Source organism: Dromiciops gliroides, chromosome 1 (assembly GCF_019393635.1).
Source record: "Dromiciops gliroides isolate mDroGli1 chromosome 1, mDroGli1.pri, whole genome shotgun sequence".
In the NCBI taxonomy this organism is placed as follows: domain Eukaryota; kingdom Metazoa; phylum Chordata; class Mammalia; order Microbiotheria; family Microbiotheriidae; genus Dromiciops; species Dromiciops gliroides.
In genome coordinates, this window is record NC_057861.1 from 529,844,668 (window position 1) to 529,858,222 (window position 13,555).

General features: G+C 36.0%; 1 pseudogene; it reads left to right on the forward strand.

Annotated features, from left to right (window-relative positions):
* LOC122746548 overlaps positions 1-13,555 on the forward strand; it is a 66,233-nt pseudogene that overhangs the window by 35,532 nt on the left and 17,146 nt on the right.

Consider the following 13,555-nt stretch of genomic DNA (forward strand, 5'->3'; position numbering starts at 1 on the left):
CAGATCCCCCACCAGTATTGTTTTGCTACCTATTTCCTCTTGTGACTCATTTAACTTCTCCTCTAAGAATTTGGATGCCATACCACTTAGCTTATACATGTTTAGTATCGGTATTACTTTATTATCTATAGTACCTTTTTTCAAGATGTAGTTTCCTTTCTTATTTCTTTTAATTAGATCTATTTTTGCATTTGCTTTGTCTGAGATAAGGATTGCTACCCCTGCAGGGAGAAAGTTAAAACTCAGTCAGTTTGTATATTTTACTTTTCTTATCTCTAAGTTTATTCATCTCAATAATTCCTGGTTTTGCTTTAATTAAAAACAGGCTATTACTTATCAGTCAGGGAGAAGCAATTGGGGGATTTTTAAAATGGCTCTTACAGACTGGCTTAGCTTTAACAGCCTGTAGATAGACAGCCAGCCAGCCAGGAGTTCACAGAGTAAGACCAAGGTAATATAATTTTTACATGAATGGCGACCACAGCAGGACTTACAGCCAGTTATATTTCAGATTCTAATACAGTTATAGAAAGGTTACAGATTATATAGCAGTTAATATTTTTTACACCCCCTTTGTACTTCCCCACCTTCTTTCACCCTATTCTTCCTCACCAATGTTTTGCTTCTTACCCCTGCCTCCCCCAATCTTCCCTCCCTTTTATCAGTCCCCCTCCCTTTTCTTTACTCTTTTCTCCCCTGCTTCTGTCCTCCCTTCTATCACTTCCCTCTTTTCCCCTTACCCTTTTACTTCCCTAAAAACTATACTAAGTTTCTTTATCCAAATGAATGTATATGTGATTCCCTCTTTGAATCAAATCTAGTGAGAGTAAGATTGAAATAATGTTCACCCCTCCCTTCTTTCTCTCTATTGTAATAAGTTTTTTGCACCTCTTCATATGATGTAATTCACCCCATTCCACCTCAACTTTCCTATTCTCCCCATAAACTCCTTTTTAACCCCTTAATTTCCTTTATATCATCACATCAAAGACAATTTATAGCCTCTGTTTACAATCTGTCTGCCTATATATATACACACTTCTTAAGAATATAAGTATTACCATGAAGGGATGTAAACAGTTTAACCTTATTGAATAACTTTTTTCCCCTGTGTTTACCTTTTTAAAATTTCTTTTTCTATTCAGTTCAGGTTTTTTCATCCGGAAACCTTGAAAGTCCCCTATTTCATTGAATGTCCAATTTTTGCCCTGAAAGATAATGATCAGTTTTGTTGGGTAATAGATTCTCAGCTGCAATCCCAGCTCCTTTGCCTTCCAGAATATCATTTTCCAAGCCTTGTGATCCTTTAATGTTGAAGCTGCCAGGTCCTGTACAATCCTGACTTTGCCACCATGATGTTTAAATTGCTTCTTTCTGGCTGCTTGCAGTATATTCTCCTTCACCTGATAATTCTGGAATTTGGCTACAAAATCCCTTGGAGTTTTCCTTTTGGGTTCTCTTTCAGGAGGTGATAGGTGGATTCTTTCAATGACAATTTTATCCTCTGATTCTATAATATTAGGGCAATTCTCCTGGATACTTTCCTAGAACATGGTGTCTAGACTCTTTTTCTGATCATGACTTTCAGGCAGTCCCATAATTCTCAAATTGTCTCTCCTGGATCTATTTTCCAGGTTAGTTGTCTTTCCAATGAAGTATTTCACATTTTCTTGTATTTTTTCATTCTTTTGATTCTGTTTGACTGATTCTTATTGTATCATGCAGTCATTAGCTTCCAACTGGACAATTTGAATTTTTAAGGCATTGTTTTCTTCACTTCCTTTTCCATTTGGCCAAATAAAATTTTTAAGGAATTGTTTTCTTCATTCAATCTTTGTGCTTCCTTTTTCAAGCTGCTGATTCTTTTTTCATAATTTTCTTGTGTTGCTTTCATTTCTCTCCCCATTTTCTTCTACCTCTCTTAGTTGATTTTAAAAATCCTTTTTTTGAGCTCTTCCACGAAGACTTTTTGTTCTTGAGAAACATGCCTCAGTTTGTGTTCAAGCAATATCAGGTTTCTTTGGAGGTGGATATTATGCTTTATCATATTTTTGGGATTTTCTTGGATCATTATATTGCTGAAAATATTGCTATCACTATGCACAACTCCTAGTTCTGCTCACTTTAGTATACATTAGTTCATTTCTAGGCTTTTTCAAAATAGTTCTGTTTGTAATTTCTTAGAGAACAATAATATTTCATCACAATCATATACTACAGCTGGTTTAGTCATTTGCCAATTGATGGACCTTTCTTTGATTTCTAATTCTTGGCCAGCACAAATAGAGCTGCTATAAAAATTTTCATATAAATATTTCTTTTTCTCTTTTTTGGGATGTCTTTCAATATAAACCTAGGAATGGCATTGCTGTATCAAAGTCAGGCATTTCTATAGCCCTTTGGGTATAGGTCCAAATTGCTCTCCAGAAAGTTTGGATCAGTTCACAACTCCACCAGCAGTGTATTAGCATCACACTTTTTCTACATCCTCTCCAAAATCCAGTATTTTCCTTGTTTGTTATATTTCCACTCTGGTGGATGTGCAGTGATACCTCAGACTGGTTTCAATTTGCACTTCTCTGATCAATAGTGATTGAAAACATTTTTTTCATATGATTGTAGATACCATTAATATCTTCAGCTACTTATAGATCACTTATGAATTGGAACACTCAGTTGTAAATGGTTTTTTATTTTCTTAATGTTGAGAATTATATTCAATAGCTTTTCTCCCTCTTGTATCAGATTCATTCAGTTTAATGAAATTTCCAATTCTATCTCTGCAGCTTCTCTTAAATCCCTTTTACATTCCTACTGAAACCACTGCCAATATTAGTACAAATTATTACATCTCATGTTGATGTTATGTGTGGCTTTTGGACAAGATTCCTCCTGCCCACACTGTCCCTTTTACTTTGTCCATTTAAAATTATTTATTTTTAAAAACTCTTAATTTATTTTAACATTAATTTAAAAAAAACCTTAGTTCTAAATAGTCTCCTTCTCTTGAGTTCCTCCCTGACCCATTGAGAAGGAAAGTAATATGATTTCAATTATTCATATTTACATATTAACATGTTACAAAAAAGCAAGAAAAATAAAGAAAATTATTTCTCTGTGATTGGATGGCATATTTCTTCATGAATAGGTCATTTGGAATTTTCTTGGAACATCTGTATCTATTCATAATGCCATTGGAAGAATAATCTTTCAAGTATATAAATTTGCCTGTGTCTACTCTTCTGGGCAAAAGTCCTTACGAGCTCCCTCTTGCTTCCTCAGGAAAATTCAAACTATTGCCTGTTATTGAAGATTCTTCCTAGCATGTTACTACCTTAGCATGGCTTATTTCCTATTATTCACCTCTATGGACTTTTTCCTGTACCCAAACTGGGGACACTTTCCCTCACAAATACACTTACCACTCTCATGCCACTGTGACTGCTCAGGTTGTCTGCTGTCAATGAAATGTCTTCCAACTTTATTTTCCTTCTGAGTCCATGGCCATTCTTTAAAGCCCAACTCAAAAGTCACTTCCTCAGTGAAACTATTCCCTTTTCCCATTGTATCTCACGTTTGCACTTTAATTTATACTTCTCTAACCAAAACAACAACAAAACAATAAATAAATTGACTCCTTAAGGTTTTCATATCACACTAATTATTTCATGAATATATTATGATGAGTTTTATTTTACATACTTGGTTCACCTCCACATCTCAAATTAGAGATAAAATAAGGCAATAGTGAACTGACGGCCATCAATTTATAGTTTCTACTTGAAATCTCTGTAACTTGGTGATTGATGTAATTTGTTCCACTTGGGGGTATAGGTTTTTTGATGGCAGACAACCAATATTGGCCATCACGGACCCAGAGATCATCAAATCAGTGCTGGTAAAAGAATGCTATTCTGTCTTCACCAATCGTCGGGTAAGTAACAATGGAAGAAAAATGCTGGAAGCAATGGGGAATACATGCTAAGCACATTAAGTGCCACAGAGTTTTTAGAACATCTTATAAACACTAGCTTCACTGTCAACATTCTTGCATGATAGGGCAGGAAAGATAGTCTCACTAAGGGAAGTGCATCTTCAGGAGTAGACAGAAGGCAGGTTTCAATGGGTAATGTGAACCCCCATCAGTATTTCTTTGGCCCAAGAAACTTGGGAGTGGCAATGCCTCCCCCAAAACTAGACTTGATTATAATGTAGCCTCCAAGGATGCTATTAATGGGAAAGGTCACTGTGGAGAATGTGGCTGCTTTTCTTGTGTTTATGGGCAATAACTATTGTCTAGCTGTCTCCAACAGACACATGGGGACAGGCAACACAGTTCTGGAAGTACCCACAAAGCCTCCTTCTCTGCTTTGGGACATCCATTTCTAGTCATGATCCTGGGGGTAAATCCTATAGAGGAGGTGCTGGTAATTCTCACCAATTGTCAAACAATTATCTCACATATGACAGGCCAGCCAGAATAACTAAAGGAATTGATGCCATGAGGAAGAGATAGGAGGTGATATGTAGCAGGCAGGTCAACTTAGCACCACCACCACCACCACCACCACTTCACCTTAGATACTGTGGGAGAGAGTCAGGCTATGGCATCAAAGACCCCTGGGAGTAGCTATGCTTTTATTCTAAAATTCCCAGCCCTTATCCTGGGGAACAACCTCTATAGTGATGTCACCTGGAAATTGCATCAGCAAGTTCTAGAATCACAACTTTCAAGGACCCAGAAAAGAGGATTCTTGCCATCAAAGTCTATGCTCCGTAAAGAGTATTTTATTAAACTACATTTCTATAAAATTGGTTCTTTAAATGACTACTAAATTAAATGATTACTACTTCTGATTCTGCCACTTAATACATGAGTGGTCTTCCCTTGTCCTTTTGTTTCTAGAGGTTTGGTCCAACAGGCATTTTGGAGAGTGCTATCTCAATTGCTGAAGATGACCAATGGAAGAGGGTTCGAACAGTGTTGTCTCCCACATTTACAAGTGGAAAACTCAAGGAGGTAAAGCAATGGACATAGGTCAAATTCTACAAAACTGAGTCTAAAGGAGATTAAAAAATAACTTCCAATGATTTTTTACTTTAAAGCCTAAGAAATAGGCCAACAAGTTTGAGCCTTCTCTAATATTTTGATTACTACTTTTTGGTGATAAAATGGGGAGAACACTGTATTTGGAGTAAGTGATCCTGATCTCCAATCTGACTTCTCATGCATATTTCTTGAGTTACTATTGGGAAGTCATTAAACTATTTTAGATAGCAGTTTCTTCATCTTTAAAATGAAGTAGTTTGTCTACATAACCTAGAATGTCTGTTCTTTCTATAGATCTATGATTCTTTACATTGTAAAATACAGAAATGAATTTATGAAATGCCATTGTGCTTCTTCTGGCTTGAGAAATCTGGTTTGTTCTGGAACTGGGTTTTCCACATGGAACTGTTGTCATTTGGCATTTAGATGTTTCCCATTGTTAACCACTATGGAGAAGTTTTGGTGAAGAACATACACAAGAAAGCAGAGAAAAGCATGCCTGTAACTTTGAAAGAGTAAGTATGGGGCAACAGTTGTAGGTATTTGAGAGGCATCAGAAAACCCTCTTTACCCAAGCCCGTCTCCTGCCATCTTTCCTTATAAATGGAAACACACAATTTTAGAGTTATTGTCTTGACGTTTAAATTAACAAAGCAAATGTAAAGGATAACATGATTGGATCTTCCCCTGTAAGGCCAAACCCTTTTTTCTTTATCTTTTCTTATTCTGCACACTCTTTAGTCTGGCTTACAAATTTATTATTCAATAACGATTAATTTTTTTAAAAAACATTCTCTAAAATTACTACTAATGCTCTTTTCTACATTTATAAATATATTTTAACCTCTTTCCTTAATCTCTTGCTTTATTTCTTCCAGAAATTGCAATGGAATTGTATCCAAATTTTGTTTTACTTTGAGGCTTTTCTAATCAATTTTTAAAAGTTATTCTTCTGTTCTGGGTTTGTCTTTTGAGTGCCTCTGTCAAAGTAATAGCTTTTTATTATAGGATTCTTATTATTTTCTTGATAATTTTTTCAAAATCCTGCCTTTAGAATTTATGTTATGTCCAGGTCCTACACAATTCTGAAGGATGATATTGGCCATTTTCCACTCTGTCCCATCTACCCTGTGAGCCTATGCAGAAAAAACAGTTGAAAACCTGGCCAGACCACATTAAAATATAATCATGAAATATGTAATAAAACAAAAATATAATAGATATTGGTAATATTAACATGAGTTTTTTTCTAATTTAAGTATATAGACCATGAGTATCTTTTTGAATTGTTTAGTGACAGCAGTTTCTTTTGAGTTTGACACCAACGGTTTAGATACTCACTTCTTGCCTTTGCCTAAAGATGAAAAATGCAGTGCCTGTTTTGAGTATTTTATTTCTTTTTCTTTTTAGGATTTTTGGGGCCTACAGCATGGATGTAATCACCAGCACTTCATTTGGTGTCAACATTGATTCACTGAATAACCAGAATGATCCTTTTGCCAGAGAAACCAAGAGGTTAATGCGATTCAATGTTCTGAACCCACTCTTATTTACAACAAGTAAGTTGGTTCTTCTATACAGAAATGAATAATTAAAAATTCAATGTTTCTGACATCTCAGGAGATAACTCAATGAATTGGTTTATAGATTTAAAGATGGAGGGAAAATTAGAAGCCATCAAGTCTAACCCCTTTATTTAACATAGGATTAAGTTGGTACATAGAGAGATTATAGCACAATATCAGTAATTCCGGAGATACAGTTCATAATTTTTATCTGTTATACAGTGAAGGCTTTCAGAGAGCAACTGACCAAAATCCTCAAGGTAATCATTTACTGACTGTGTCAGTCATGGATAGCTTAGCAATTAACCCAGGAGACTGAGGATGGGCATAGTACACCTGATTTTGGAAAGAGATTCCCTACTTTTGGTGGGTTTTGCATTGATTCTCACTAGTTCATAGATAATTGGTGACTTCAAAAAGGAAATGCATCAGCCATATTACAGTTTATACCTCTGGTACCATCTCCCCATCTACCCTTTGAATAAAGTTGATAGCAAGTATCATAAAATGCTACAGTTTCATAAGGATATTTTTGATTATTTTTTCTTCAGCAATCTTTACATTCCTTATTCCTTTGCTTCAAAAATTGGATATAAGCATATTTCCAAAAGAGTCAATAGACTTCTTAGCAAAGGCAGTTGAAAAAAATAAAGGAAGAACGAAAGAAAAATACACAGAAGGTAAGTAGGTCTCTCCAATGTTTAGAATAAGAATATGTGTATATCATAAAAGGTTGTATCCTTTATCCTCAGAGTAGAGAAAAAAACAAACAGAACAAAACCCCCAACAACTTGTGTTCCATTTCATTTAATGTTCCTCTGTCCTCATTGTATTGGTTTTTATTCAATTTCAGCAGTCAGAAATTTATTGAGGACTTTATGTAGCATGAAGAAGCATTTCTTGATGGCTTCTAAGCTCACTCCCAGCTCTAATTCTATGTATCTATTATTTAATAATAATCAAACCTTGTGGTCTGTGTCTCTTGGAGTACAAAGAGAGAAAAGATATCATCCCAGCTCTCAACAGATTTACACATTTACACTGGGATACAACACATAGCCAATATTATACAGTAAATTAGTATATGATATATAGCAGGACTCCCAGGAGGAAGGAAATACATTTCTCTGTTATTTATAGACTCCTAAAGCAGGGTTTGTTAACAATACCAAGATGTATATAAGAATGGACCCCAAAATAATAATTGTGAAAGTAAGCTTGCTTTCAAAATTGCACATGTATGCTCTTGGACCAAATTTAGAACATTTTTCATTTTCCCATAAAACTCCTACTCAGAGGCCTCTTTATAGAATAGCTATGACACTTAATAATTGATGGAAAAGTACAAGCTATTGTTGACCCTTTCAAGCTACAAAGTCTTCAAGCTTGGGCATGTTGGTTTATTGTATGTGTGCTAACCTAGGACCAATCTAGCTAAGTTTGAAGAGCTGTGTCCATGGCTTAACCACAGTGACATCAATTTCTTTGCCTACAGTGATGCTGGAAAACCAGTAGTGAAGTTATTGTAAGATTGTGATCAATGGTATCAATGATATTATAAACCATTAAAGCATTATCTTTCTATCCTTTCTGTCAGACTTAAGATAATTCATTTCCTGAAATACTTAATAATTGTTAAAAAATATTCTTCAGTGTCTGCTTCCCTGTCATGAGGCTGGTCCGGTGATTGGGATATAATCTTTTAAGGTTTAGGAATCTGATTTTAAGCCCTTATTTTATTCACCTGAGGGTCAGGTTTTTTGGCCCTCCACAGTCCTGTATGGAAGTGCCTTAGGTAAAATTCTAACTCTGCCCCTGAGGTGAAATCACAATGTTTCTAATCATACGAATCTTATTTATCATACAGTAGAGATATTAATTTGCTGTGTTCATAGATAATTCCTGTGTGCTCCAGTATTTTCTCAGTGTCACTTCTCATTATTTTTCTAGAAGCGTGTAGATTTCATTCAGCTTTTGATTGATTCTCAGACTTCTAAAAATTCGGAGATGAACTCTTACAAAGGTAACTTGGGAATGAGGGTACTCACCGATTGGAATCTTGAAGACGGTACATGTGGAAGTATGAAAACAATTTCAAATTGCTTAGATGATATGCCAAATGGCAATAAAAACCTCAATGATGACAAGGATGGTGTTACAAGGTTTTAAGATTTGTAGAGCACTTCACACACACACACACACACACACACACACACACACACATGCACATATATCACTTCATTTTATCTTCATAACAATTCTCTCTAATTGGTATCTTTCTTACTTCTATTTTGGAGATGAGGATTCTAAGTCTGAGAATTTAAGAAAATTCCACAGGATCACAGCTAATAAAACTTTGAGGTAGGATTTGAACTCAGATCTGAATTACCTCAAAGACCAACACTTTCACCTAGCCATCTCAGAAAGATTCTTGCCATTAGTATGTTGAGTTAAATGAAGACAGTTTTCAAACTCTTAGTTGAATTTCTGATGATCAAGTTAGTCTGAAGCCTACTTGGTGACACTAACATGACTTTTTTCAGCTCATAATTAGGAGAACTATAAGGCATGGTGAGGAGGGAAAAAATGCATTTTTTTCAAGAGAGAAAAATCTGTTTTCTTATGCTAACTGTGCTACTAAGTACTTGTGTGACCTTGGAAGCATCACTTTAATGGTCTGTTCTTGTTTCTCATAGGTAAAAGCAGGGTATTTGGCCAGTTTTTCTCTCAGGTCTCTCCTAGCTCTAAATCCTAGCATTTTCTTCTGTTCCCTGGGCTTGTTTCTTTGTGCTGAGCTAGTGGGGTAGTTATTTAGCACGGTGAACAGAGCAGCAGTCCTGGAGTCTGCAAGTCCTGTCTTCAAATATGGCCTCAGACACTTACCAGCTGCATGACCCTGGGCAAGTCACTTAACCCTGTTTACCTCAGTTTCCTTGTCTTTAAAATGAGCTGGAGATGGCAATGACAAACTACTCCAGTATCTTTGCCAGAAAAATGCCAAATGTGGTCAGAAAAAATTGGATATGACTGAAAAACAACTGAACAAAACTACACAGGAAAGGAAAAAGAGACTACTATGAATACAAGTTTCTCTTGCAACATAAAACTTGTGGGCAAATGTCTGAAATTGTGTTTTAATTGGCACCATTCTCAGTTAAGGATAAGTAAGATATAGTTCATCCCATCTCATACCTAAGCATTCTTACAAGAACTCATCCTCAATGAGGCAGCATATTTTAATTCTAGTCTCAGTGTCAGCTACCTATTAGCTCAGTGATTTGGAACAGTCAATGTCCTGTTGTGAAACTCAATTGCTTTGTCTGAAGAATGGAAAGAAGCATTCTTGAATTAGTAATTTGTAGGTAAAATATAAAGAGCAGGCATTTGTAAATATCAGTGTTTCTTGTTCCCTCATGGATGCCTTCCCTACATGGAATGCATCAGAGATAGGATGTTGTGGGGTACCTTGCAAAAAGCATAGTCTCTGAAGCCTGAAGAGCTAGGTTAGAATCCCAAGTCTGAAAACTCTGAGACTTCGGAAAAATCTTTTAACATCTTTAGGCCTCAGTTTACTAAACTGAAAAGTTAAGGCATTGGACTACATGCCTCTTGAGGTCCCTTCCAGTTCTAGATCTGTGATCTCCCTTCAAATATATCTCCTCTCTATTTGCTTCACTCTCTATATAACCATCCTACCATAGGTGCTTATCCCCTCTCCTCTGGACTACTGCTAGAGCCTTCCAGTATGTCAGTCCTATGACAAAGTGTGTTAGAAAGAAGAGAGAATTACCTGAAATCATATGTCACTTTTTCACATCCAGAAACAATTGAGGATGAGGCAGGTGTTTGGAAAGAAGAGAACATATATAGGAAAATTAAATTATACAACCCCCAGGAGACCTTTTGACTGCCTTGTGATGATAGATTTTGGTTGAAAATTCCTATCATATCAATGAATGTACTTCAGATCTTTTCTAGATATTCTGGAGCTTCAGGTAGATGCCTTTCCTAAATTCTTGTGATATGTCTGAATGATATAACAAAGGTATGATGACTTTGAATATCTCCCTTGCCTGTATTTCAGAACTGAGTGATGAGGAAATCCTCGCCCAATGCATTATCTTTTTGTTTGCTGGCTATGAAACCACCAGCTTGGTCCTCTCCTTCCTTTTTTACAACCTGGCTACCCACCCTGAGATCCAGGAGAAACTTCAGAAGGAGATAGATGCAGTTTTGCCCAACAAGGTAAGAGGATGAGAAGAACAGAGCTATTCACATATCCCTCCCAACTAACTTCTTATTCCCCCACTTGCCTCATCTCCTAGTAGAAGCTTTGTCAAAATCACCTGTGCTGACTGGGTATTTGCCCATTACTGGAATATCATTAATGTTTGAGAAGGCAAAGTTATGCTGAAATCCCATAGGTTTATACAAAGTTATTTTTGATAAGAATGAAATATCTCAACAAGTATTGCCAGCCCTGGGGGAGATTCTGAAAAATTTAATTTGTACTTACTTTACATAGCCATTTCATAGCCCTTCCTCTAGTTAATGGCACTCTTTTCTCATCTTTCCTGATATTAAATATCTTGACTTTGGGTCTCCTCTCTACTCCTCACTTAGCCTCTTTCCCTTATTTCACATTCCCTTTTCTTTTTTTCTTTATAATAAAATTATTTTACTATTTTCTAGTTACATGTAGATATAGTTTTCAACATTTGTTTTTATAAACATTTTAATTCCAAATTTTTCTCCCTTACTCCCTTCTTTCTCCCCTCCCAATGATAGCAAGAAATATGATATAGGTTAAACATATTGCTGCATTCGTCATATTGTGAAAGAAGAATTAGAACAAAAGGGAAAAACTCAAAAAACAAAGGTATAAACCATATGGTTCAATCTGCATTCAGATCCCACAGTTATTTTTTTCTGCATGTTGAGTACATTTTCCATCATGGAATTTTTGGAATTATCTTGGATCATTGTATTGCTGAGAAGAGATGTGTATCACAGTTGATCAACACAATATTGTTGATACTGTGTACAATGTTCTCCTTGTTCTGCTCATTTAACTCAGCATCATTTCATATAAATCTTTCCAGTTTTTTCTGAAATCAGCCTGCTTATAATTTCTTAAAGCACAATTGTATTTCATTACATTCACATACCAGAACTTCAGCCATTCCCCAATTGATAGGCATCCCCTCAATTTACAATTCCTTGGCACCACAAACAGAGCAGCTATAAATATTTTTGTACATATGGGTCTTTTCCCATTTTTGATGATCTTTTTTGGGATAAAGACCTAATAGTGCTATTGCTGGGTCAAAGGGTATGCACAGTATTGTAGCACTTTGGGCATAGTTCCAAATTGCTCTCCAGAACACATTCCTTTTTCTTGTCCCTTGCCTGTCTTCCCCTTCCCCACACCCCTCTTATCTCCTCTTCTCACATTCTCATTCGTTCTCTGATGTAACTGATAAAAGTCACATTCTTGGAATCAGATGATGGAAGGTTTCATGAGTGGATATTGGAGTTTTTCTAAATCCAGGAACCTCTTTTTGATGCACCAGGATCATCCTTTTCTGTCACCCTTAGACCAAATCAGATAATACTTGCCATAGGAACAGTGAAATAATTATTTCCCTTTGAAGTTAGGAGAAAGACTTGATGGTATATTGAAATAGATCATGCGAGCAGTAATGAGTGACCAAACTACAGTGGTGGCAGTCATAGTGGAGAAGAGAAAAATTCCTAAAAGTAGTCCTGTAGATCTCACTGATCACCTAGCAAACCAAATCTGAGCCTCTATTTATGTACTGAGAAGAACTAAATTCACATGAGAAAACCGGGATAGATTCTGTCTCATCAGATATTTTATGTATGTTCCAAATTTTCTCCATTATTCTGTAGGTTTCCAGGATTTTTTTCTTTCAATTAGGTAATGATGACTAAATAGTTATTACCCTACACTCCCTCTAAGCCTCATGATATTCTGAAAATTATATTGAAGTCTTAGAATAAATATGATCAGGGGGCAGCTAGGTGGCGCAGTGGATAGAGCACCGGCCCTGGATTCAGGAGGACCTGAGTTCAAATCAAACCTCAGACACTTAACACTTACTAGCTATGGCAAGTAACTTAACCCCAATTGCCCTACAGAAACAACAACAACAACAACAACAAAAACAAAAAAAACCTACCCAAAACAAAACAAAGAGAATAGAATATGATCAGAGTTTACCTTGTAATTAGATAACTGTGTAAGTTATCTGTTGTAAAGGAGGCTGAGAAGGCCTCTCTGCCCCTACCCCAAGTATCTGTTTTAAAATCTACTCTTGAAAATGCATTCCTTTGAATCTATTGTTCAAAAGTTCTCTGGAGGTGTAAAATATTAAACTGTTATGAAATTCTGCCAGAGCATCCCAACGTTGATGATGATCTGAGAGTATCTGGATAAAAGGTAATCCATTTTGGAAAGAGAAGCAGAGATTTAAAGAAGTGGAAGCTTGTGAGCAACAAAGACATAGAAGGGCTCTTTTCACGTTTCACATAGATACAAAGTAAATTTAACTGAGGTAGATTTTGTCTCACCCTCGATTTCATAGTTAGTCTGGTTTGCTCCAAAAGAAGACCTGGAAGAACAGAAGAACAAGATTCATCTTGGCAATACTTCCTTTTATGGAGGTTCAAGAATTTTGTCCCAGGCTCAACCATCTCATTTTTGAAAACATTTATATAGGTGCAGATCTCACTACAGAGCTCAGAACTTTTTAGTAACTTCATTAGCACATTGACAACTTTTGTGACTCTGAAATTCTATAGGTTCAATAGTAAAATACTTTTGTGAATTTCATCCAGAGCATATTACTGTAACATCTGGTGCCCAGATATCCAATGCAGTTGGATTCTAAGACCATGTGTGAAAACAGATGTGGTA